This window comes from Pelecanus crispus, chromosome 1 (genome assembly GCF_030463565.1).
Source record: "Pelecanus crispus isolate bPelCri1 chromosome 1, bPelCri1.pri, whole genome shotgun sequence".
Classification (NCBI taxonomy): Eukaryota; Metazoa; Chordata; class Aves; order Pelecaniformes; family Pelecanidae; genus Pelecanus; species Pelecanus crispus.
This window is the reverse complement of record NC_134643.1, coordinates 27,989,021-28,016,928: the sequence shown is the minus strand read 5'-3', so window position 1 is coordinate 28,016,928 and position 27,908 is coordinate 27,989,021.

Sequence of the window (27,908 nt, the reverse complement as noted above, 5' to 3'; positions counted from 1 at the left end):
CTGTGCTTGTTGATGAAAATCATTCCATTGGCAACAAAATGGCAATCAAACATTTCTATACTGCTGGGCAAGCTATGCAGTGCTCAAGTGGAAGCCTGATAACAGCCATGGGCTGAGTAGGATGGCAGAGTTTAAAACTGTGCAATTTTAAACTGTGTACTTCTAGTACAATTTTTTTGAAAGTGGCAGGAACATAACTGAATAATATATGCTCTGTGATGAACAATATAGCAAAGGGATGGCAGAGAAAACCTGAAAAGAAATACAGTAGTGTTGTAACTGATATCATGATATAACTGCTAAATGCATTTCATAGAATAGAAGTTTGCGTTGGAAGGGACCTTTAAAGGTCATCTAGTCCAGATGCACCACGAGAGTTTTCTAAAGTTTATGAAGTTTGAGGAGCTTCAGATGAAGGTACACGTCACTCTGAACAGTTGCCTTCCCAGGCCAGGGAGATTAGTTTCCCTGTGTTATCCCTACTCTTTAGATTTGCTAATGAAAGGATTCCAATAAGTGTGGGGAATATAACTGCATTACTTCACATACCTTGTGTAGAAAGAGAATTTCTTTCCCCACCAGGATAGGTGGAAGTGCGTAGACTTGTCTGAAAGATTCATCAAAATTGTAAAATTTTGATAGGTGTAGCACTCACAGGTTTATAAACACACACGTGTGCACTTTTAATAGGAGTAGAGACATCCTGAAATGAAACAAAACTACAGAAGCAATACAGAAGTAAAAAGAATAAGAATGTTAATAAATAACAGCAATGCCTCCTTTTAAAATTATGACTCTTACATAAGCTATACAGAAGGGGTCTGGTTCTGGAAAAGTGTTTTCTGCAAAACCATGCATAAATGCATGCAACACACTAAGGAACCCATGTACATGACCTACTTACAGCATTATCACATTGCCATGCACAAGACAGTGGATCTAATCTTTGCTATAAGCACATACCATCTGCCTGTAACTACTACTTAAATGAACAGACTTGCATACAGTCAGCAAACAATATATCAACCAAGCCAGTGTGACTAGGCTGTGTGGTGGATAGAATCTGAATTAATTAATAAGGCATAAATTAAAGAAATTCAGGCATATGCAATTTTACGATAGCTGCATTATATTAACCATTCATCACTGTCTTCTCACTTGGATTGTCACAGTCACTTGTGTCTTGCTTAAAAGACACGGTAATGCCTTTAGAGTAGGGATTGTCTTCCTGTGTTAACAGTCCAGAGGGACTTTGGTCCTGCTTGTAGGTATCACTGAATTACACACAGCTGATAACAGTAACACTCTGCCGAAATGGCTGAATGGCAAGTGCTCTATGTACAGTTTTGCTCAGCTTCTTGTATCCTCAATGTGTAGTAGTCATCACCCTTACCTCTTCATTGATGTCTGGCTATTTGACCTGTGGTTACAACACAGCTGGCCACACAGAGGCACCAGAAACTGAAGATAAATGCTAAAATTCTTGTTAGGAGGAGAACTGTCTTGGAAATCAATGGGGCCAAATGTTCATATGATAATCACAAGCAGAGCACAGCACACTTATTCCAGTCATTCCCTGGATCTCTAGGGACTCCTTTGGTTGGTTCCTTTCCTTTTTGAGTGGGGCTGGGTAACTGGGTGTATGTCTCTCTTTTTCGATGAAGAATTGTAAAAGGTGGATGTGCAAAACCTGTTCAGATTTTCACAGTGTAAATAAACTTTGAAAGTAGTACAGTGTGGGCCTTGTGAGACTCTGTGTTCACTGTGGACACTGACCAAACAGAGATAGTTTCTATCCTTGTTCAGTCCTCTCAGCCATCACATTCTAGAGTTGACTAATTCCTCACCTGAAGTATTACATGTATTCTCAGTACTTTGGTTACTGGTAGACTGTACTGTAGAGCCTTGATTTTTTCCATGACTCCTGACTATAGACCTAGATTCTTATCTCTGACCTACCAGCTTTACCTGTTTTTGTGTTTCACTTTTTACATACTGGCAAGCTTTCTGAAATCAACACCTAATATGAGTAATCACAACTGAAAATCAAAGTGAGCTAGTCAAGTAGTTGATGAGTTTCTTTTGTATGTTAACATGCCTTCCCTAATTCACAGCAGAGAAATGATGCTCAAAAGCTAAATAGTACAGTTGCATCTAATGAGAGTATGTACATCTGCCGAGAGACTGTGCTAGTAAATAAACTTCCTTCCTCAGTGATCTTATTTTATCCTGTGTTCTTACACAGGAATATATTCATCTTCTTTCTGAAATATGAAAAGGAACAGTGGTAGAAGGATAAGAAAACAAAAAGCACTGATCCTCAGGATCTCTTGGGTCTTCTAATGCCTTTTCACAACCTTCTACTGAATTATACACCAACAATATTCATTGCATGAACAAATCCTCAAAAGGCTATGGTCAAGTGGTTGTCTTGACTGTAACACAACAGTACAGTCCAGGAGGAAAAAAAAGCTCTTCAGTTCTCCCAGAGTGACAGACACCTTGATGCAATGTTTAACGCTGTTTTTTAGAGTTATGTTTCTCCTTATGGCAGGACATAGATGTCAGCATGCCAACCCCATCCCAGTATTCCATCAGGACTTGCATAAGTTTTGGATCCTGGTCTGCCAGCTGCAGCTGCTAGCATCATATTCCAGTAATGAGCCCTGTGAGCTTGCTGGTGATGGAAATGGACTAGGACCACATGATCTGAATCTGTTCCTTTTTCTAGTCGAGACAAATGGGCTAGTCTTGGCCTTTTAGTTTACAGGAGCATTCTGGAAAGAAAAACAATGAAAAATCCCAGTGAACTAGGAATGAATAAATGGACTCATAGGTTAATGATGAGCTGGAGAGGAGCACTTCTAGAGCTTTCTAAATGCCAAGAAAAAAGGGAAAGAAAGAGCCTGACACTGAAAATTAGACAAAGACATAAGAGAGACAAAGTGAGGCTTGGGAAAGCATGAAGATGATGACACAAGGAGAAGAGAACTGGTGGAAAAGGAGAGGGAAGAAAAGGGAACTAAGGAAAAAATGACAGAGAACAGAATGAAAAAATGGGAAAAGAAATGCAAGCAAAGAGTCGAAATGAGTTGTACACGTGAGAATACAGAAGAGGACAAGTAAGCAAAGTGAAGGAAAGCTGAACAGGACCACAAGTAAGTCCTAAGGGCCATGTGCATTCTGTTTCTACAGGATGATGCTGAATCAGTACTGGCAAGACTGCATGACAGAGGGGGAAGACATCTCAAAGGCCTGTGCATTGATAGGGTGCAATAGCAACATGTGAACTTCTTGTGGTACATGAAGAGAAAAAAGGCAGAATATTGGTCCAGACTTATGAGATGGTATGTATGTAGACATATTACTGCCAGAGTAATAAATATGACCAACAAAAGTAATTGAAAGTACAACTAAACCAGCATGCTTAGTGTTTTATTTCTTTGGTGCACATTTGTGCAAGAATGAAAACTTGGCTGAGGGGATCTACACTTAGCTGACTGAAAAATATCCTGAAAAACATAATTTACTGACAATTTTTATTGCAGAGGAATTGTTTATTCTAGGCAGTAGGGTTTAGATAATAATTTCTGACCTTCTGCCTTTATCTAGAGTGGCTGTCACCATCTTGACTTGACTGTTTCCTTTGATCTCCACAGTGGCCTTTGCTATGGAAGAGTTTACAAACATGAGAGCTGAAATTGACAACTGATCCTTTTCATCCATCCCAACCCTGAACTTCAGTGACTGTTTGAACCAGCAACCTTCTTTTGGCATGGACAACTGTTACTTATCAAGTTTGGCCATGCTTATGATCTGTTAAAGGTCTGCTGGCAGACTGTTTTCCAGTTTTTCTGCCATTCCTTGTGGCTAGGTTTTATTTCTCTGTGAAGAGGAAATCTTCATGATGAGACAGCAAAGAAAGACAGAGCCTTAATAATAACCTTTGGTATCATTTAGACATACTGGGAAATGCTTGCCAGGTAATTTTGCAAGCCTGTTCAAGCAGAGTGCTGCAAAGAGCTTGTATGGAGCACACACAAAATAGATCATAATTTTAAATTACTTGTTTATGGTTCCAGCAGTTGCTTATTTTTATTTTCCTATGTGTTATCAAGAATATGGCAAAGAAATATTAGGAAATTGCTTAAGAAATAAATAACAACCTGAATGAAAGATAAAATGGACAGTTTGAGAGGAAAGCGTGAGACCACCAGTGGAAAGAATGTCACCAGTAGGACTAATTTTGAAAGATGACAGTGGCAGTAAAAAAGGGACCTTTTAAAACATTATGCTGAGGCAGTGCTCCAACTCTGGCTCAGAGGGAAGTATGTTACCTACTGAATTATGAGCAACATCTTGTTCAGCATCCTGTTTAAAGATGGAATTTTCTCTGCACTGCAAAGGAAGGGAACAGAAGCCTTCCAACAAAAAAGATGGCTGCCCTTCAGCTGAATTGCCATTGGTAGCCTGTGTTAAAATGGTCCAGGGCATACATTTCTTTAAAGAGAATATAATGAATTTTTAAGTTATACATTGTGTGTGAAATTACTGTGGAATTTGAATTGATGTTGGCCACCCAGAGTGAAGATGAGATGTCAAGGCCATCTTAGAAAGACAGAAGGGAAAGAAAAGGGTGTGGATGTGGTGGAGAGCTTAGGGGAGGAGAGGTTGAATAGACAGATTTGTGGCCTTTGCCATCACACAAGGAAAAAGGGGTCAGAGGTAGCTGTCATCTGGTTCATCCCACTTCATCCTCTGCTGTCTGCATCTCTGACCTACTGAAAACAATTGATAGGATAGGGACATTTGGTACTCTGAAGACATCTGTTGCTTTAAGTGTCTGCCTAACTTTGAGTGGTGAGCCAGTCCAGCATACAAAACATGATCATGAAACTACATCTGAATGCATTCTGACTCTGTGGAAAAGTATATGTAAACAGTGCTCAAAATGGACTAGTACATGACAATATAGTAGCCATTTCATATATGTAAACTAGAAAACTTCACATGTACTGCAGAGAAAGAAGTCTGTTCCACAGGTAAACTTCTGCATTTTTATTTTGAATGTTGCCTGTAGCATATAACAGCACATTTTATAAAATAATATAGTAACTGGATTATTCCAAACACAGAATGTTTTTCCTCATTTAGGTTTTCATAAGCTACTTTTTTCTAATAATATGATATTCAGCCAGTGGCAACTTACATTTTCTACAGATTTTTTTAGCTATTGTCAGAGTTCTTTATTTTGATTTTATTGGTAATCATGTTAGCTATATTTGTTGTTATGCTGATTCTCCATGTCCTTTAATCCAATATGTACTGATATTGAATTGCTACCACAGAAGACAAAAATGAAACAGATAAAATTCCTTCTTTTGGATGACTCTGTAAACTAGCTGTGTTCAAAAAGGACATCACAGATACCCAAACTTTAGCTCTTAAGCACAAGGAATTGTAAAGATGCTGGATTCTCAGAAAATCCCTGTCAAAGGATCACCACACATTAAAGGTTCCAAATTCAGACCATATGCTCCATGGTGCTTAGTGCATAGCCCCAGTATAGCAAATAAAGTGTAGGGCTGCTGGAACAGTAGTATTTTTTAATAATGATGTTATACTTAAATATTAATCATCCCATTTCAAAACTTCTCACCTGGTTAAGTTCCTCTATATTTACAGGTGGTTAAGCTATAACCCATTTTTTTCTCCTACTATTGCATAATTTTGCTGAAAACTGTTATTCTCCACCAGAGGACAATATTTTAGTAATGGGCTAATTCTGGATAAGCTGTCCTCCTTTGATACACCATTTAACTGAGCTCAGGGTGTTGGGGGAAGCTGTCCAGAACATGTTGCATATGCTTATAGAACATTAGAAAGTCACAGGTGACACTGTAAGGGAGTTTCAAATAGAGAACAAGAGACCAAAAGTTTGTGCTACATTTAGACATCCACTAGAGAAGTGCTAGGAATTGGGTTCCACTTGAGGTCATTCAATGTGAGATTTAGACACCGACATATAAATGTCTGTGTCAGTGGAGATCTTAGTAGAGATCTTAGCCTTTATCCAGTTGTCTCAACACAGATTGCTTCCACCATTTGAGACATCATACGGCTTTTTGCCTGGCCCCAGCAGTTTCTCTGGAAAAGAGGACATCCTATAGGTCTTGCACCATATTCTCCAGACCTTAGAGAAATCCTCATATACTCTGTGGCATCTCAAATGACATTAAATGCTTGCCTTTAGACAGCTGAATTGAGATTCTGGGGCTGACCAGCTGAATTGCTCTCCAGAAACCACTGCCTTCATCAAGTGAAATGGGAGGTTAAACACTTATGATACATGTAGATACCTGTATGCAGAAACCTACATTTAGTAGTTTTATTTTTCAACAGAACAGTATCAAAGATGACAGGAGGACAGGAATCTGTAATATACCCTGTTATAGTTGGTAGTGATTTGGGGAAAATCCACAGATTGGAAGGCTCATATTAGAGCACACCTACAAGAGAACTTGTAGATAAGACTGTTTTGACCTATTTCTGGTGAGATAAAGCCCTGACAGCTGCCTCTTCTGTAGATTGCCTGGCCTGACCTAAATAATAATAATGGCACCTCTCTGCTCTGCGTGGATTGTTTGTTCATGTTCTTGGGTAGTTTCAGATGATGGTGTTGATGATGCAGCAAATCACCTATACAGTCAGAGGCAATGCAAACAGAAATAGACATTTACACCCCTGCCTGAAATGCAAGTTACAATTTTTCTGACAAAACTGAGTATGACAAACAGCGTGGGATTGATTTCAGTTAACTTTTTAAATATATAGTGCAGGTCTCTACCGGCTGGCTAGTCACCTCAGGTTTCCTTCAGAGTCAGCAAAGAGTAATAGTCACCCCTGGGGTACAATTCATCTCATCCTATTGTTGACATCTAAAATGAATCATATTCTAGAATTGCCTGTATGTCTTTGTAGTCTACAAAGAAAACAGTGCAATTAATTCAAAACTAGATAGCTATATATCAGATGGCTGAAATTCATTGAAATGAAATAATCTGCAGCAGCTCTCCTCTTCCAAGGGTGTTTCCACCTTGGGAAGAACTCTAGACACAATACCTTCTTTTTCCACAAGATTTAGTAGTGTTTAGCAGGCTTATGTTTGTTTGTTCAATATGCAGTTGTTCACTATGGAAGAACAGTTAGTGGAACCAGGGTGTCCCTGCTGTGCCACAGGGAAGAGGGAAAACTCACTCATCCATTGCAATAGAGCTCAAACTGAGTAGGGTACTTCGGTGGTGTTCCAGAAACACTGAGCAATGGGTTTGTGTCTGCTGGTGCTATTCAACATTGGCCCTGGTAGTATGTTTCTTTTCTCATATTTCTACTTTAAAAAAAATGTAGACTATTCTATTTCTATTTTATTCTATTGGAGACATAAATCTTTGTCCCAGCACAACATACTAAAATGAAGTTTGAGTAACTAAACTTGCTGGGGCAGAACGCTCTACATTTCTATAAGGTGTTCATTCAATTTTGAACAAGCAACATATTTTCTTTCAGATATGACACATGCGATTTTATTTTCAGTGTTTATACATTTTCTGTTCTTTTGACAAGTAGCAGACAGTGTATAATAAGCTATGCTATTGTAAAAAAGTTTCCAACTACATATTTAAAGAGTCAAAATCTTTGGATTAATTAGAGAGTATTTTCTATTAAACAAGAATTTCTCAGGATGGAGGCATTCAATACAATGGGGATTAAAGTGGTGCCAATTTGCTGCTTTCTGAGATGGACAGCAGCTGTTTTGTAGAACAAGAGCAGTAGGTTAATAACTGGGTCAGTGCTACATTCATGTCACTGTTCTTTGAGGGGAAGATTGGTGCTTAAAAAATGACTGCAAAGGACAAAATACTGGGTTCTGTCTTTGCTGGTTTACAATGAGTCTTCTGTGGATGTGCTTAAGATTTTCTAGTTGACATGCCTGTAAACTTCCCTGAAGTTATCTATTTCTTACTTATTATAAACTGTAACAGTTCTATTGATCAATATATACCTTTAGGCATAGTCTCATTCATTTTAAATTCTAATACAATAGACACGGGTGAAACCTATTGGCTGCTTATCTGTAACTACCTGGAACATAAAATACCAGTTCTTTTGAAGGTTCATAAGGATATAGAATCTAATTCAGCTCCTCATTGCTAAGTTTTAATTTTGAGGTCTAATAGCAGCAAACAGCTTTTCCCTGGAGTGTACAGGTGTCACACTGAAGACATAGAGGGAACAGATCTGAGGAGGAAGAAAGTACTGTTTTCAAGCAGTTTTCATAGTAGTAATGCAGTTTAATATACATACATGGCATGGGAGTGGCTGTTTGATATCAGGATTGCATTCTGATGCAGCAAGTTTCAAAGTCTGGTTCATTCTCACAGTATCCGAGGACTCCTTTTCCACAGTGCATTGGGTAACCTGTGTTCATCTGCAAGGTCTGTTTTATTGAATAACGCAGGGTCCTTTAAGTTGAATTTTTCTTCTTACCTCTTAATATTCTTATCATTTCTTCAGACATATAATGGTATTACAGATATCCTTTGACCAAAATCTGTTTTTTGATGTCAGTGCAGTTCAATATCTAGACCCTAGCCCTTTGTGGAGTTGCAACAGAAGTGGCTTATATTCTTCTATCTAGCAAAGTTTTAATGAAAATTAAGATGTGAAAGAGAAATCTCCTACATAAAGTGAAGGAAAGCATTTTAAGAGATAGGGATCTCAGAAAAGGAGAGAGGAGGGGAAAGAATAAGTGAGGAAACAGTTTATACACAGAAAGATTGAGTTGGCAGTAATAGAGGAAAAGTCAGGAAACAAATACAAGTTCCAGCTGTTTCAGAGAACAAAAATAAAAATTAAGAGACAGAAAATTACTAAATTGCCTCAAATAACACTAGTCTAAGGCAATACTCTGGCAAAGGCTACATGAGAATAAAGAGAAGAGTCAGGCCTAGTTTATAAGTTTGCTTTTATCTCACCCTGAGGGGAAAAAAACCATCAGTGACTGTGTTTAGGACATAAGGACATGGATTATGAAAAGCTTATGGAAGGTGCATGTGTGTCAAAACTCCTTATGTTCCTTGTTTACAGGGCTAGTCATACACCAGACATAGCTAGACCACACAATCACAATAGTGATATTTTTCAGATACAGAAACACAGTATCTTGAAGCTATAAAGCAAATGCCTATAAGTGAAAGGTATGTTAAAAGGTCCTTTCAGCAGGTATTTGATTTTACTAACATTGACCTTCACTATACACACATACTGTTACTTTTCCACATTGTAAGAGTGGAAGACCACCACTAATAAGGAAATGTATTTCATTTCCTGCATTATGACTTAGGTATGATATGGCTGATAGATTCCACCCCCCATCCCCCCACCCCCCCCAAGTCTCTTCTGAACAAAGAGAAATAACTTTGTAATTTTTAGCCTATTTTAACTCTTACAACTGTGTACTGGTCTGTACTGCCAAACAGTAATCTGTTTTGATTGAGTGGAACTAGCAATCTATTTGTGCTATCTCAGTACCAACAGCTAGTTCAAAGCTTATGTTCTGTCATAGCTTACTGTGGGCTAGTATTTGATAAAAGATATAAATTTTGTTTCTGTTTAAATCAGAGGATTTAAATGGATCTTGTTTCCTTCCCTAGCTTCCCCTTACTTTTTTGTTCATATGCAGAAGAAAGTATCATAATGTGTTAACAATAAAAGCGTTTTACAGTAAGCAGGATTGACTTCATGCTAAGTAGGTTTTATTCCCTTACATTAGCTTTTGGAAACTAAAACAAACACATCAGTGATTTTATGTCATTCTCTGCAAGACAGGAAAGAAATGCACAATTAACACTGCAAGCAGCTTTAAAAGCTTCTCTCCTAACAAGAAAAACAAGTAATAAAACCAACAGCTCAATTTCTTACAAACTAAAGCATTTTTAGCTTACATGTTTGCTGACATAATTTTTAATAATTAAAATAATTCTGAAATTGTTGCCATGACCAACTCCAGAGTGTGATATTGTGATACAACTGTACCTCTTGTGCTTCATATAGTAATGAGAACAGAGATAACCCAATTTTTTTTTACAGTCACAGATGGATCTTAGTTGCTTTATGACTCCTCTCCTTCCAAATTCAGTATATTTCAGTTAAATATGAATAGGACACAGAAGTCTTGATCAGGTTTTCTGCATTGTCCTGTTAAAGAACTTCCACTAAGAAAGATTTTCAGAAAGTTTTTATTTGAAGACTTGAGATATGAAATAATCATTGCATGAAGTCAAAATTGCAACCTAAAATAAAAAAAAAAAACACCACCTGAAACAAACCCTTTAGCAGAAGTATTTCTTTAGTGCCTGTATTGTCATGCATAAATACGATGCTTGAAATGAATACTAGAATTCAAGGTGGCTCCTTATACAGATGTTCCCTTCTGAGAACATCAGAAAATTGAAAGGTACATTTTTTTCTGACTATGAGCTCTTGGGTTTGTGTGGCAAGGTTTTGCTAGAGGTGGGGCTACAGGGGTGGCTTCTGTGAGAAGCTGCTAGAAGCTTCCCCCATGTCCAATAGAGCCAATGCCAGCCGACTCCAAGAAGGACCCACCGCTGGCCGAGGATGAGCCAATCAGTGATGGTGGTAGCACCTCTGTGATAACATATTTAAGAATGGGGAAAAAAACCAACCATGGACACAAAACCTAGAGTGAGAAGTGAGAATATGTGAGCAAAACAACTCTGCAGACACCAAGGTCAGTGAAGAAGGAGGGGCAGGAGCTGCTCCAGGCACCACAGCAGAGATTCCCCTGCAGCCCATGGTGAAGATCATGGTGAGGCAGCTGTGCCCCTGCAGCCCATGGAGGTCTGTGGTGGAACAGAGATCCACCTGCAGCCCATGGAGGACCCCACGCCAGAGCAGGGGGATGCCTGAAGGAGGCTGTGAGCCCGTGGGACACCCACATTGGAGCAGGTTTGCTGGCAGGACTTGTGACCCCATGGATGACCCACGCTGGAGCAGTCTGCTCCTGAAGGACTGCACCCTGTGGAAGGGACCCACGCTGGAGCGGTTCATGGAAAACTGCAGCCTGTGGGAAGGACCCACTTTGGAGAAGTTCATGGAGGGCTGTCTCCCGTGGGAAGGATCCCACACTGGAGCAGGGGAAGAGTGTGAGGAGTCCTCCCCTGAGGAGGAAGGAGCAGCAGAGGCAACGTGTGATGAACTGACCACAACCCCCATTCCCTGTCCCCCTGCGCTGCTCAGGGGGAGGAGGGAGAGAAAATCAGGAGTGAAGTTGAGCCCAGGAATAAGGGAGGGGTGGAGGGAAGGTGTTTTAAGATTTGTTTTTATTTCTCACTACCCTACTTAGTTTTGATTGACAATAAATTAAACTGATTTTCCCCAAGTCGAGTCTGTTTTGCCTGTGATGGTAATTGCTGAGTGATCTCCCTGTTTTTATCTCAACCCATGAGCTTTTTCATTATATTTTGTCTCCCCTGTCCAGTTGAGAAAGGGAGTGATAGAGGGGCTTTGGTGGGCACTTGACATCCAAACAGGGTCAGTCAACCACAGCTCTGTTTAACAATTACAAATGCTTCACTGAAATATAGTGATATGTTGCATACACACTAGGGGAAAATAGTGCTGAAAATGCAGACATTATCTCCTGAAAAGAGGAAAAAATACCAATATTTGTAAGTAAAAGTTACAATGATAATGCTACCGGAGACAGAAAATATGTTCTAACAATCAAAATTTTGCTGGGACCAAGGCTCTGTGCAGAAAGGAGACCAGCAGACTTTCAGAAGATGATCAGGAAAGTTTCAACAGATGCTCTGTATGAGAAGTAGATTGAGAAAAAGGTTAACAAAGCCATGGCCATAGTTCTGTGATTACTAACTGTACTGTGGGTATTCTCATAGTACCTGGGTGGCAATAGGTATCTTCTAGAGAAGAGATGTTCTGGGAGGAGTGAAGTTCCCACAAGAAGAAGGGAACCTGGGTAAATCAAATTAATGTGAAGAGAAGATTCGCCAAAGGAAATGATGCACAATTCATCCTTGGGGCTAAACGGGCTTACTGCCTTTCTTATATGACCAAAAAATACTTGCCAAGAAGGTGTGACACTGCTATGTTAATTCCTTATGTGTTAAGGACTTTTCTAATCAAAGGAAGAAAAGAGCTCTGCTTATTCTAAAACACTTAGGGTTTGTATGCAGAGGTTTTATTATACATTTCTCTGTATTTTAAGAATCAAATATGCCCCTTTTTTATTTTTACCAGCTAAGCTTTCAGCCAAGCTAAAGCAATAGCTGAAAAATTTATGAACAAAATGGTTTCATCTACAAATGCTGCATAAAATCCCTTAACAGTAGATTGAATATTGCTGTTTTGTTACATTACTATAAGGAAAAAAAATGAAAATGAAACAAAAGTACTGGTTCAGGTCGGTATAAAAAAGACATTTTAGGGGTTCCTTTCAGAAAGGAAAGTACAAACATTTTTGCCTTTTTATAAGAAAAGTTAATTATTTTTAGAAATTACATTCTAAGAATTAGATTAATTATGCATAAAAAAACACAAAGGTTTTAGTTCAAAATTATTTAAACAACATATTTGGGCATTTTTTACTTTCCTCCTCAATATATCATAAAGATGGGCTTTTCTGTTTCCTTCTTTCTTCATTTTAAAAAATCAGCCTAGATTGCCAATAGTCTTGAAACACTCTGTATAAACTTACTACTTATTATCTGGGGAAAAAAATATAATTTACCCAAGTAGAATTATGACTGAGTTATGACTGCAGAGCACTAACTGAGACGTAAATGTTAGAAGTGACTGATTAGGACCTGTATGATCTATCACTGCAATTCACCATGATGAGGCAGTGGTGTCTTGTGGAAAAAGTAATCCAGACAGGAATTTCATGTCATGAAGCAGGCAAATTATCGCAACCATAAATGAACAGTGTGCTGGAACTGCATTTCCTAATGGCTTGTAGTTTTTGTTTAACATTTTCATTTTTAAAGGCTACTCCCTTATTTTGCAACCATCTCAACTGCATATAAATATTTATGTGAATACCTGATCAAGAAGAGAATGTTGTTTCAAATTGTAACATGTCTTTTAGCCTGAATGAGACAATTTCCATGTTTCACTTTTAAAAAATTTTTATGAATAACTTTGAAATAAACTTTGAATCACTGAAATATTAATTAAAATGTTAATTAAATGCCAAAGCAAACCATTTTTTTTCATAATTACTTCAAGCTTTTTGCTCTGCTGAAACAATTCAGTGAGGTCAACACAAGTTTGGTAAACATTTTAGCCAGACCAAAGCTGTTCTTTGGTGGTGAAAAGCATTTAGGCTGAAACATTTATTTCTAAGCATATGCCATTGCTCTCCCATGGTGTGCAGCCAGCCTAGGCTGCTGGCTCACTCTCAAATGCGGGGTCTGCTGGCAGCAGGGACATCCAGCTGGGCTCTTGTGAAACTGGCTTTGCTCTACAGAAGCCAGTGCAAGACCTGCCTTTAAAGGAAAGTCTGGTGGAGGAGTAGTAAACAAGCTGGCTGATGCACAGACAATCTGTTAGGTCTAGGGAGTCTCCTGACTGAGAAGAGATGTGCCACTTGGTGAATTGTAGGCTTAGAGGATGGTGGACAGAATGCTCCACTGCATCGCTATATTTCAGATTAGTCTAACAGGAATTGCTATGGGTAGATGAGTTTGGTTACAGAAAAGTGACCCGGAGTATTGTTCCACACTCAGCCCTGTGGTTAGATGCTCAAGGTGATAGTTGGAAAGGCTATAGCCATCCAGTCCTGGCCCTAAGAGCAGGAGAAATGTCAGTGACCAGTGAGGCAAGAGGCAAGAGGCAAATGGTAGTAAACCCCAGGTATCCATATAGCGATGCATCAAAACATGTCTAAAATGCCACCGTAGTAGTGAAGAGGAACAAATCCTCTTCCCAAGCACAGTGCAAGCCTTCACAAGGAATTAATAACCTAAACAAAGCCTTTAACCCAGTCTAGGAAAGGAACTGCTAGAAAGCATCATAAAATTTATCAAACAGCTCAGAAAAATTCTAGTTGGTTGTTTTACAGTAGCTACACCTTGTACTGCCTTGTCAGACGGGTTATTTAGATAGTTGAAGACATTTGTATCAACAAAACTATGAATAGTAATCAGATATGCAGAGAAGAACAAAGATGCACACATAAAGCCCTCAAATTTATAAATCCTCTTCTTTAAAATCAGTGCTTTCAACATCATCTGCCATAATACTTTTTTTCTGGAAAAAGGTATGAGAAATCTCAAGTATTGCAATTTTCAGACTCTAAACTGCATATTGTGAACAACCTAATTACTACCCAAATGGCAGTGGTTACCGCTGTTTATTTCCCTCCAATATTCTTTCCAAAATCTTGTTGAAAATCAGGTGTATAACAGTAAGCTAACACTGTATTTTTAAACATGTGCTATCTTAGTCTTCTCATGTTATTTCACAAAGAGTACTTTACCCATACAAAATATCAAGAAAGTAATTTCAGATGCATCTTTACTAGAACATTATCTTTCTCAAAGATAGTAAACTTACTAACACAGGTTACCACAAACTGCAGTATACCCAGAGCAGGCAACATACCTCTTTATTTTTGTGGAAGTTGGAATAAGCTACAAAATTCTTATTTCATTTAACCAAGTGCTCAGTTAGTTTAAACTGTCTGTCTATGTTTTCCATTTTTCTCCCTTGCTCTACATTCCTCCCCCCATGTCTCACAGGGAACTGGTGTCTTCATAACATATATTCCCTGATAATATTCATGTGTCCTTATGCCAGAATCCATCCACATAGATTGCTATTCTCTCTCACAGAATACTATACAGCAGTGTGGAAGATTTGTTCCCTATTTGTCTGAGCTGTTTTAGCCATCAGTGCTAAAGTACAATGGCTTCTAGTTTTGTGTAAATAGCTTTGTCCTTAGGGCTTGGAGGGCGGTTTATTTTTTCTGAAGCACAGCACAAATGTGATACAGTTGAATAGGCATTGTAATATACCCAAAATGCTACAGGGCCTTCGCTGTACCAAAATGAGGACCATGAAATTTTCCTATTTCTTTTCTGCATAAATTGAGCTGATTTTTAATCTTCAGAAGAAAAAACTGACTAGAGCAAAGGGAATTATATTGATATTTTCAACAGTCTGAAGAATAATAGCTTTGAGGAATAACATCACTCATCTGCAGCTTTTTATGAAACTGCCTTTCTTCCATAATCAGGCTGATAGACTTTTTGATAGCTACTGTGTAACTATGTAAGTGAAACTTTTAAATGTAACACAGAAACTAAAACCAGTCCTTAAATGTACTTTGCTAAGTTGCTAAATATTTCACATGTAGGTAAGTTATTTTCAAAGGTGAGTGGTACTTCCACTTTTTAAAATTACTAATTATGCTTCATGTATTTATCAGGTAATGTCATCATGGTTACTCTGTTCCCTTGTGACTTTCTTCATAAGATAATTTGGTTTTACAATTTTAGTAAAATTGTAACATTTGAATACATGTTTAAACAGAAGCTCTGGGGCCTTTGAGGACACACTGCACAAAAACATTCTGAGTAAATAACCAAGATGTAATGTGGATTCAGGCTTTAAGCTGAGTAATGTTCTGTTGCTTGTTGTGGCGTAGGTCTCTTGTTTTACATTATGCTCTCATTCATCATATATGAACAACTTCGCAGCTGTAATTTCCTTTCAGCTTAAGCAAATCATGCCTGTGGTAGCCAAAGACAAAATTAGCTCAGTAGAAAGCAAAAGTTATTTTTAAACATAAAATTATTTATTTTTTCTAGAGAAAAAAAAAAATCTTTATGTACAACCAATGTATTTTTGCCATAATTTCAGAAGCAAATGCCTCCAAAGTGTATTTCCCTCTGCAAGTATTCTAAACTAACCATTTGTTGCTATGCTCAGTTAGCCTGAAATATGCCATATATGATTTTGTGTAGGAGAATTTGTATTGTTCTGTATTGTTTTGTTCTCTCAGATATTTTTAGTAAGTTATTCAGGCGTTATGTTTATGTACTTTTATTACTGTTATTTATGGGTTTTTTGCCACTCCTGAAGACAAAAGAAATAAAATCCCCAAACTTACTATAAATGTGATCTGGTTTATGCAAATTGAGGTATTAAACACTACAAGATATTGCTTTTTAGTAACTCATAAGAATAGCTTTTCTTTTTTTTTAGTACTCTTCATCAGAGGATCTCAAGCCACTTTCCAAATAGCAATTAATTAAATCTTTTGGTTCCTGAAGGTGCAGCACAGTCCTGAAACATTTAGCATTAGAGAGCACATCAATATTGTGTGTATTCAGACAATGAAAACTTCATAGATATAACTGAAGAACAAAATAGGGAAAATTGGAATATTTGAAGAGCAATGGAAAGTTTAAAGGGCAAAAGTAACATTCCTGATCTTCTTCCTTTAAAGATCATTGCATCTTAGTTCTTTTATTTACAACTCTGTATAACTCAGATACAGTAGAAACTGAAAACCATGTGTACTATCTATTTACAGATCTGTGAATGCAAGCATCAACACTTTAAATCATACTCATGCTAAAAGAGTAACATAACATCTAGGAATGGACATCTCTACCTTTGTGTTTGTGACTATAATAAATTACATTTCCATGTTCATTTTTCCATGGCTGCTTGCAATTTGTGTTCATTGATGCTGAAATGTGGATATTCCCATGTACAAACAGTGGTGGGAAGCCATAGAAATGCCTTTGCCACAAACTTGTCCTGGTAGCGCTGTGTTCAGCCTTTGTCTTCGTACCTCCACAACCCTTCTCAGTAGAGACCTCCTCTCAACTCTTTTCTCAGCCTTTAAGGTAACCCCGGAGAAGTCTTTCCTCTGAGTGGTGAGAATAACCCATCCTGTGGTTCTTATACTAGGTCTCCACCTAACATGCTGCAAGACCTGTAGCTGGCTGATAGCAGAACACAAGATTTAGTAATAAATCTGATTTAAGGATACTCCCACTATACCAGTGAGTATGCCAAGTCCTGGAGGACAGCCCTGTGATGAACACATTCTTCAGTTCTTAAAGGTGCCATGACAACTTTTTCCTGCCCTAGGTAATGCCATCAACTCACTGCCTCTTCCCTGTTAGCTCCAAGCAGTCCTTCACATAAATCTCTGTCTGCAGGAACCTGAGTCCTCTGATGTGAAAACACTGAGCTGCCACAGTACATGCTCACCTCCATGCTTTATGTTGCCATGCTCAAGCATAAAGCTTGGAGAAAAAGAGTTCTTTCTTAAAAGATCTTAAAACAGTAATTAATGTATTGTGTGTGACTTACCATGGAAACACTTTTTAATATTTATTTTACTTTATTACTTCTTCTCTAATACCAGAAAGTAGAAATAGTAGAGGCATACAAGCAGGGAAGCATTAGCTTGTATCCAAGGATGAATTTGAAAAGAATTTCTTCTGCCATAAATCTTGCAGTCCATATGGATAAGGTACAATACTGGCACTGATATCTACAGGTCCATCTGCACAGAGCCTCATTTTACTGCATAAGGTAAATCTTTGTAAATCCAACCATCTGTTTTCAGTGCTTTTTATTCCCCAGAACCTCTAAGTAAGGCTGGGCAATAAAGATAAAATGTAAAGAATTCTTCTATATCATATGACTGAATTTAAAAAATAATATTAAAGGATTCAAAATAATATTTGAATATTTTATATGATCATTTCTGTCCCTAAAATTATTTAAAATAATAAATACATCATTTTGCTGTGGTAATGGCATCTGCTAAATGCTATGTAGTCATAAAGGCCTAATCCTGCTTCACCTTGCTGTAGAACACAGCTTCTCCACCAAAGCCAATGGAGTGACAGCACTGCAGAATCAGGCTCCTTATATATATTTTTCCCATGGATTTGCTATCCATGATAATAATGAGGGAAAAATTTGTTTTGACTCTCCCAGTGATTTCCTTTTGGCTTTTGAAGCACCAATGGATGTTTTTAAAAATATCATCCCTCCCTCCTTTGTTGGGGAACACAGGATTATAAACACATTTGGTAATATCTATTTAGTGATTTGAGTACTTTTGATTAGTTCCAGACATATATATATGGAAAAATCCATTCTGTGAGATGATTCATGGATCAATAACAGGTTCAGTTCATTCCATAAACCCAGTACACTAACACGCTGAAACTGTGAGGTGCTGGAAAATGCTGGAAGGTACTTCTGTTTTGTCTAGCTTTGGATGAAGTGTTCAAATCTGATATAATTTTCCATGTGAATAAGTAGTAACAATGTAATCACAGAAGTTCCTCAGGTAGTAATGCACCTTAATAATTCCTATTTAGAAAATATAAATATACATAGTGAACCACATCTCCTGAGGACAGCTTAGCAGAAGGATCTATATTGTTTGAAGAAAATGAAATGAAAGCTGTATTCAGTCACACCTGAGCATTCAGTTCTCTTCTTGATCCTGGAGAACCTGAAAAATTTCATCAGAAGAAGCAAAGCCTCAAGGCACCTTGGAGATCATTGAGAGAATATGAGGATCTACTATCATTTTATTTTTATTTTTGGTTTTGGTTGTCTTCCCATATAAAATCAGATCAAATACTGAAGAAAAAGAAGCAGGAACATTCTAATCTGGAGGCAGATCAGACTTGTCAGACTGAAATGTAATATGTTACTGGAGAAAAGGTAACATGTCCTCAACATTTATTCTCATTATTTTAGAATCAGATTTTACCCAAATTTTCATTTTCTACTGTCTGCATGGCTGCTAGTGGTCACTAGACACCCTGCTTGGACAAAAAATTGTATTTATTTTTTGACATGTCCAAAATCTAAAGAGTCTTTTCCAATCTAAATGATTCTATGATTCTATGATTCTGTATGGGGGGATTGGAACTAGCTGATCTTTAAGGTCCCTTCCAACCCAAACCATTCTATGGTTCTATATGTAGCTTAAAAGCGTAAACATACTTTGTGTTTTCATACAAACTCCCAAAACACTGACATTTTAAGTTAGAAGCTAAAATCTATGGCCATCTCTTTAATTCAGTAAAAACTTATTTAAAATAGCTGGCTGCCAACCAGTGACTTAGGCACTGGTGATGTGCTAGTTAAATCTTTAAACTAATAAAGATCAATCCAGATGCCCTGAATAGGTGTGGTTTAACTTGTGCCCTGAATTATTTTAACTTACATTACTATAAATGCAAGACTGATGGATGTTTTTTTTTCATTTAAGTTGTGTGTGTGTGTTTCTCTTGATAAAACTTTATAAACCATTGTTTATTTTGAATTTAGTAAATGAACCATTCTTTTTGCTTCCACCTTGCCCTGGTGTTTGTTAAAGGTGACTTTAATTTGTCTGTCTAATGTTGGGACTTAACTCTCTTTCTGTGGGTATGATAATCCTTAACGACAAGTTCATGGGACCCTACAAGAGAAGCTTAGCTCCTCTAGCTAGCTCACCTAACATGCAGCAACACATACATCTATGTAAAAAACATAGCCTTGTTTTGTGAATTGGTGATAAAAGGATCTTCAAGCAACTAGCAGTAACCAGGAAAACCTCTTGATGTGTAGCAAGATATCTGGGAATCATTCTGAAGCTCCAGGTGTCACAAGGGAGTGTGTGAGATATGCCTGAAAAATATTGCTTCACAATTTGAAGCAAAAGTGACTATCAGCCCAGTCTAAGACTCTCTTCCACAGAAGACAGAGGACCCCATAAAGAAATGTGTTTTAAGTAGTGCCTTCATGTCCTGACTTCTTCCACTTTTGGAAGGTGAAGGTCCAGTGTTTCTTCTGCATTCCAGGTCTTCATTTCACACAAGGAGCTCCATAAGACAAGTTCCTTTATAAGCAAATGCAAATTTCCTGGTTTTGAAATTGAAATTAAGATGTGTGGAATAAAATTTGGAACAATTTAATCCTCAAAGACTTACAAGTACTTTCATGCCAGAGATCAGTTTTGTATAAATAAATGGGTGTCCATGCTGAACAGCTATGTGCCTATTTTTGTGATGTTCCTAAAATTATAGCTTGTAACATTTCTGCATAAGTATTTACAAATTTAGTGTCTATTATCCTTTGATTATAGAAATACTAGTTTTCTAAATTTTAATAAACACTGTTTGATGATCAACAAACTGGAGAGAAACTAATCATTCCCTCTCAGTGAGCCTTATCTGGCATCTTATCTCAACAGCTACCACTACAATCAGCTTCTAATAGGTCTCATAAGCTACAAAATGTGTTAATCATATCCAGAAACTAAATAAAGTATTTCATACTGGAAGATGAACAGGCAAATCTCCTCATAGGTAGGTATTGTTAATAATCTTTTTAAAGTCAGTTCATTCGTGCAGCACAAAACAATTGAATATGGCAGAGCTGCAGAAAGTATGTAAGAATTTTGGACTATGGTTTAGAGTACAAAGGTTAATCTTTAATTCAACAGGTGGCTGGTTAAAAGGCATGAACCTTGTAAAGTCAACGCTGTTAGTTTTAAATAGAAGTTATCACAAACTCAGAATCTCTACAACTGTTCATTAATCACTAGGCACTGAGGTGTAATTTCATATAAAGACCTATCACATCTGTCCCCTCATCTGCTTTATATATGAGTCATTGGTTTTTCAAATTTATGAAATGAAGAAAATCCATTAATGTTCTGCAGTCAGATATAAGGTAAATGCTGCTAAAGTCCTTTAAAAATGATCTCAAGTACTTTGACTGGTATATTCCCATTATTTACAGGTTATTTAAGTGACGTTGCTGCAGGAGACTCATCAAACTTCTGTCAGCTAAAAAAACATTGTTATCTCAATGGAAACTGATGAAATTTCCCTGAGGGACTAAGGTAATTTAGAAATAGAGTTGCAATGAATACCACGAGTGACAAATGAAAAGAAACATCTTCTGGTTTGGCCAATTTCTATGGATAATAGCATCTAAGAATCAAAGTCACAGTTAACCAATTAGCACTGATTTTGTCAGCAAGTTAATAAGAACAAAATAGTATCTCCTAGAGCTTTATCTACTGAAAATGCCATTACAAAACCATTATTAAACTCTTAATAGTCGGTGACCACTACAGGAAGAGATTTTAAATCAACATCAATAAAATTAATATTTTGTATTATGCATATAAATAAATACTTATTTATTCTGAGGTTTGACACAATGACTGTATATCATTTAATAATATAATATTTAATTTGGGGGGGGGGTTAACTTTGCAACCAAAATCTATTTACAAAGAGAATCACCACCCCTGAAAGTGTTCAAAAAATGGGTAGATGTGGCACTTTGGGACATGGTTTAGTGGGCATGGTGGTGGTGGGTTGATGGTTGGACTGATGATCTTAGAAATCCTTTCCAATCTTAATGATTCCTAGTTTTTACTTTCATTAAAAATAATCCAGCCACCAAGCCAGGAAACACGAAATTGCTACTCTACCCTTAATTGGTTTAGTGGTGGACTTGGTAATGTTAGGTTAATGGTTGGACTGGATGATCTTAAAGGTCTTTTCCAACTTTTGATTCTATGAATTTAAAGTATGCATCAATGCAATTAGTAACAAGTTCAATCAAATCTTGTATTATATCAAAATGCTCCTCACACCAAATTATGTGAATGTTTCAAACTACCCTACTTTAAATAGATCTTGGTAGCACAGTCCTAGTAGTACAGCATGCAAGTAAAATAAAAAAAAATGAGAAATATGCAATAAAAATATTTAAAAATGCATTTTTCTTCTTCTTGCCTTTTCACAAAGCGTAGGATGTTAAAACTAGTTACTTCATCAAAATCTGTATCCACTGGCTATTGGTGTGTGTTAGAGTAGGAAATGGAGTTAAAACTTTGATCATCATTTTTGGCTCAGATATGCTTGAAATCTACCCAAGCAAATCTTTCCGAGTCCTTGAGATATATAAATTAGGATAGTTTTAGTAAAACTTCTATTATAAATTGAAGATACCTGTATAATTTTTTAAAGTTAATGATATTAAAAAAATAAAACTGTATCATGTATGTAGTTTGGGTCATCTATAGTAAAATATGTTTCTAATCTAGAATGTATCTTTCTATATCTTTCATCTATCTAAAATCTGATATCAAATACCTAATCTAATACCTAGGTAATACCTATCTAATATGTACAAGGATGTGGATATTTCAGTACCAAGAAATAGAGGGGCCAAGTATCTAAAACCAGCCTTAATTTGGCTATCAAGCCTATGATACTTTGTAACATTCATATAATGAATTGACACCTTTTCCCAATATTCAGATTTTTAATGATAAAAAACTTGTATGCATATGGCAAATCCCATGTGTGTTTGGGAAACAGACACCATTAGATGGTGCTTAACTTTTTTTTGGGGGGGTGGTGGGGTAGTGGAAATGAAATACTATGCTATATTCAAAGACTAAAAAGTTTTTCTAATCTATGTCCTGGACCCTCAACAGCACAGTACTTACAAATATGGAGTTTTATCTACTCAATACAGAGAAGATAGAATATGCTGGGTTATTTTGCACTGGGGAAACTGTCATCTACAGACTTCAAGATGTGAAATTATAATGGTTTCATTGTATAAATTGCCATCTGGGGATGAAGGGTCAAGTCTTTCTCTATAACATGAAATGAGATCTTTCATAGTTTCCTTATAGCATGAGTGATTTAATGTATATGAAAAAAACATTGTGTGTTTTTTTTTTCCTTTTCTGGGAGGCGATCAGAGAGTGAATCTAGTGAATATGTGTCACGATCCAAACTGGACTGCCCAAGGAGGATTGCGCTAGTTCTTTGATTCTCTTGGGCTAAATTAAGGGAAAATGACACCAAACAATCAATTAAACCCTTTATTGATGGCAAAAAACCCAACCTGAACTTGGAAAGCGTAACGGTAGGCGACCTGAACCAGGAAAGTGCAACGATAGGCAACATGGGTTCTAACTGAAATACTTATAAAAGGAAAGGAAAAAGAAGAAAAGTGCGGGGGGGAAGGGGGAGAAAGAGAGATCACCACCCTTGGATCCCATGATGTTGATGGTAAACGTGGCAATCTTCTGGTGGTTGGCACGCTGCTCTTGGAATGCAATGCCCACCACAGGGTGGGAGAGGCAGGTCTGGAGCAGCAGCAGCCCCTAGGTGGAGTCCTCAAGTTTTTATGGGCTAGTCCCTGCCTCTGGTCCCACCCTCCCTGAGGATGCACATGGTTCTTGTTCCAGAATGTTCTTCATCTTCTGCTCAGGTGCGGTGCCTGGGGGGGAAGGGGGGGGAGGGCGGGGGCAGTCACGAGCAGTCTTTCAGGGGGTCATGAGCCCCTTCCTCAAATGAACTCCACATGACCTTCGGCCATCAGAAGGCAGAACTGGCATCTTCTGACACACCTCGAGGCTCTGGGTCAAGGCTTCTCACCTTCTATGCAGACCCCAACTTGTCACCATGGAGACCTTAACTTGTGTCTACAAAGACCTTAACTTGTCTCACCACAATGTTTGAGACATTAACACTTTCAGTCTCTCACAATCTGTACTGATGAAAAGTTGATTTATGCTGAAAGTGCAGATTCTTCCCTTAAAATGATCCTCAAACTTATTTTAATATCATGTTTGCTTCTTTATGCACAAAATGTTAAACAAGCCACTTTTGCCAATAAGTTCAGCAAATTCTTTGACGACTAATGAATCAAACAAATCTTACTATACTGACAGCTTGGGAACATCCAGAGGAAAAGAAAATGCAGATGATGATTGGTTGGGAACACTTATAGATCCTAATGGGTTTTCTGTGGCACTTGGGATCTGTCATGTCAGATATATGTATATCAAGTATTTTAATGTTTTGTCAGACTAGCTAGGAAAAATATAAACATTGCTAACAAACAAACGTGTTCAAAAATTGAATCTAATTAGCTTATGTATTTGTTTTGGGGAAAGTTGAACCCACTTTCCAGATTACATTGATTGTAGTGACAAGCTCCATTGACTGCACCTCAGTGCATGAGAAACCTGCATGTGGACACCTATGTGTCACAAACTGTCCTCAGTTCCCATCTCGCTCCACACTAGTGGTATTAATAAGGGAAGGAAAGGGATTTAACTGTGTTGGAAATTTACAGCAAATTATGCTTCCTTTTGTCATACCTATCCTGACAGCTTGAATCCATGGTAAGAACAGATCTGAGACTCTACTCTTTTACCCAAACACTTGGGTGGAAAAAGAAAATATTGAGTGCAGTTATTCTTACTTCCTGCATGGAAGAGTAGACAAAACCATAACCTAGTCTATTGTGAATTACAATAATGTTGTGATAGTCTTCTCCTGTCTAAGGTATACTACTAAATTAAACTGCTACAATAATGATACTTGCTTTCATAGACTCATAGAATGCTTTGGGTTGGAAGGGACCTTTAGAGGTCATCCAGCCCAACCCCCCTGCAGTGAGCAGGGACAGCTTTAACCAGATCAGGTTGCTCAGAGCCCCATCCAACCTGGCCTTGAATGTTGCCAGGGATGGGGCCTCCACCACCTCTCTGGGCAACCTGTTCCAGTGCTTCACCACCCTCATTGTAAAAAATTTCTTCCTTATATCTAGTCTAAATCTTTTCTTCTTTAGTTTAAATCCATTATTCCTTGTTCTGTCACAACAGGCCTTGCTAAAAAGGTTCTCCCCATCCTTCCTGGAGGCCCCCTTTAAGTACTGAAAGGCCACAATCTTTCGCGCAGCCTTCTCTTCTCCAGGCTGAACAACCCCAACTCTCTCAACCTGGCCTCGTAGGAGAGCTGCTCCAGCCCTCGGATAATTTTGGTGGCCCTCTTCTGGACCCACTCCAACAGTTCCCTGTCCTTCTTGTGCTGAAGGCTCCAGAGCTGGACGCTGCACTTTGAAGCAACATGAAATGAACTCTTCAGTTTTATGTAATTAAAGCATTCCATATCAATAGGAAAGGCATAATTTATGGCTATTTTATTTAATCTCTATAATTTCAATAATATATGTAAAGTATAAGTGGCAAGGCACCAGAAGTAATTTTATACAGGATATCCAGCAAGCAAAGCAATAATGATCAGCTATAATAATTTTTTTTTAAAAAAGTTAAAAATGGGTTTTTGAGCTTGGAAAACCATCATTTACTTTCTGATCTTGGAAAATTATAATTTAGAAAACAAGGTATAGGAAAAGAAGTTACCTCCTGAATAATCTGTTTTGCTGGGAATCCTGTGGTAAAGAAAACTATTTTGGTTCTATGTACTTGGTTATAATCACCAAATTAACCCTGAGCTGAGCAATTATATTTATTGCAGTCCTATTTTGGAAAAAGAGAATTTTAATTTGTCAAAAATATGCAGAAAACCCCCTATTAATTTATTTGCTGTGACAGGACCACTTGATATTTTATACCTACAGAAATATTTCAAATGAGCAGCTTTAAGTAGCAAAGAAAAACACTATTTTCTCAGAGGTGCACTGAGCTTCATGTTTTTATTACAATAGCTAGTTAACACAGACTGGGAATTCTTAAAACCAAACGTCAGCATTAAACCAGAACCCAGGATATAAATCTTTCATACTTTAGCTAGAGTGCTAGTATTCAAGCTGAACTCAGTACAGAGGTCTGTGGGTGAAATTCCATGTTCTTTCTTTTATAAGAAATTAAGCAAATAATTCTTTGCTTCCAAATAAACAGGTCCTCAACAGTAACAGTTAATTTTTCACTAAATGTCCCTTTTTTAATGATTAGTTTTATTAGTTTATAATGTAGTTTTAAAAATCTTTATCTTCAAGTAGAAATTATGACTTTTGTGTATTAGGTGAGGTTTCCACATTCTTGAAGAACCAAACAACAGCAAAACCAATACCTGATGACCTTTTCTTCATGGTTATGAAAGCTGAGATTTGGCAAGGAAATTGTATCTTTGAGTAGGTGAGCTTTTGAATTTTTCTTGCTTATTTATTTATTTATTTGCAAAGTTATCCATCTATTAAAATAATATTTCATATGTCTGGTGCAGTTGACATAGAATTGTAGCAATTTTCAGAAAGAAGGTTGTTCATATGCCTTATCAAAGCTTCTTTTTAGTATAAAATTAGATTCTGATTCAATAATATTTTTCACTAGAAAGTAGTAACAGCTCTGTGGCTTTTTGGTGATGGGTATACTATATCTTGCCTGCTCTGGTGTGTGCGTCCCAATCCTGTTTATGCATCCTGTTCCAGTGTGTTCTGGAGTCATGCTTGGTGTCAGTTTTCCCACTGACACATTTAGGACATGAAGGAAATAGAACTTAGATTTTATCTAGGGTCATAAAGATCTGGTCATAAAGACCTGTTAACTGTGAGGTAAGACTCTGCCGCTGATAGAAGCTGCCTGATAGAAATGCAAATATACATAGATTTGCAAATAATCACAATTGACCTTTTTGTTTTGTAGTTTTTAGTTTTTACCACATTATTAGAATAGAATCATAGAATCGTTTAGGTTGGAAAAGACCTTTAAGATCATCCAGTCCAACCATTAACCTAACATTACCAAGTCCACCACTGAACCAATTAAGGGTAGAATAACAACCCCACGCCTCCTGGCTTGGTGGCTGGATTATTTTTAATGAAAGTAAAAACTAGGAATCATTAAGATTGGAAAGGACCTCTAAGATCATCAGTCCAATCATCAACCCACCACCACCATGCCCATTAAACCATGTCCCAAAGTGCCACATCTACCCATTTTTTGAACACTTCCAGGGATGGGGACTCCACCATCACTCTGGGCAGCCTGTTCCAATGCTTTACTACCCTTTCTGTGAAGAAATTTTTCCTAATATCCAATTTGAACCTCCGCTGGTGCAGCTTGAGCCTATTTCTTCTTGTCCTATCGCTAGCTACTTGGGAGAAGAGACCAACACCCACCTCACTACAACCTCCTTTCAGGTAGCTGTAGAGAGCGAGAAGGTCTCCCCTCAGCCTCCTCTTCTCCAGGCTAAACAACCCCAGTTCCCTCAGCCGCTCCTCATAAGGCCTGTGCTCCAGACCCTTCACCAGCTTTGTTGCCCTCCTCTGAACACGCTCCAGCACCTCAATGTCTTTCTTGTAGTGAGGGGCCCAAAACTGGACACAGTATTCCAGGTGCAGCCTCACCAGTGCCAAGTACAGGGGGACAATCACCTCCCTGCTCCTGCTGGCCACACTATTCCTGATACAAGCCAGGATGCTGTTGGCCTTCTTGGCCACCTGGGCACACTGCTGGCTCATGTTCAGCCGGCTGTCAACCAGGACCCCCAGGTCCTTTTCAGCTAGGCAGCTTTCCAGCCACTCTCCCCCAAGCCAATAGCGTTGACTATTTGAAGAGCATAATTCTTAAAAAATGGCAGCATCTGCAGAAAGGAAAACTTACTAAACAGTCACACTGCTGCATATATGAAGGAAAAATGTCGCAGTCTTACAGAATGGCTGAGGTTGGAAGAAACCTCTAGAGGTCATCTGGTTCAAGCCCTCTGCTCAAGCAGGGTTCCCTAGAGCCAGTTGCCCAGGACTCTGTATAGACAGCTTTTGAATATCTCCACAGAGGGATACTCCATGACCTCCCTGGGCAACCTGTTCAGTGCTTGGTTACCTTCACAGTAAAAAAGTGTTTTCTGATGTTCAGATGGATCTTCCCGTGCTTCAGTTTGTGCCGATCACCTTTTGTCCTATCACTGGGCTCCACAGAAATGAACCTGGCTCTGTCCTCCTTTCAGCCTCCCTTCAGATATTTGTACACATTGATGAATTCCCCC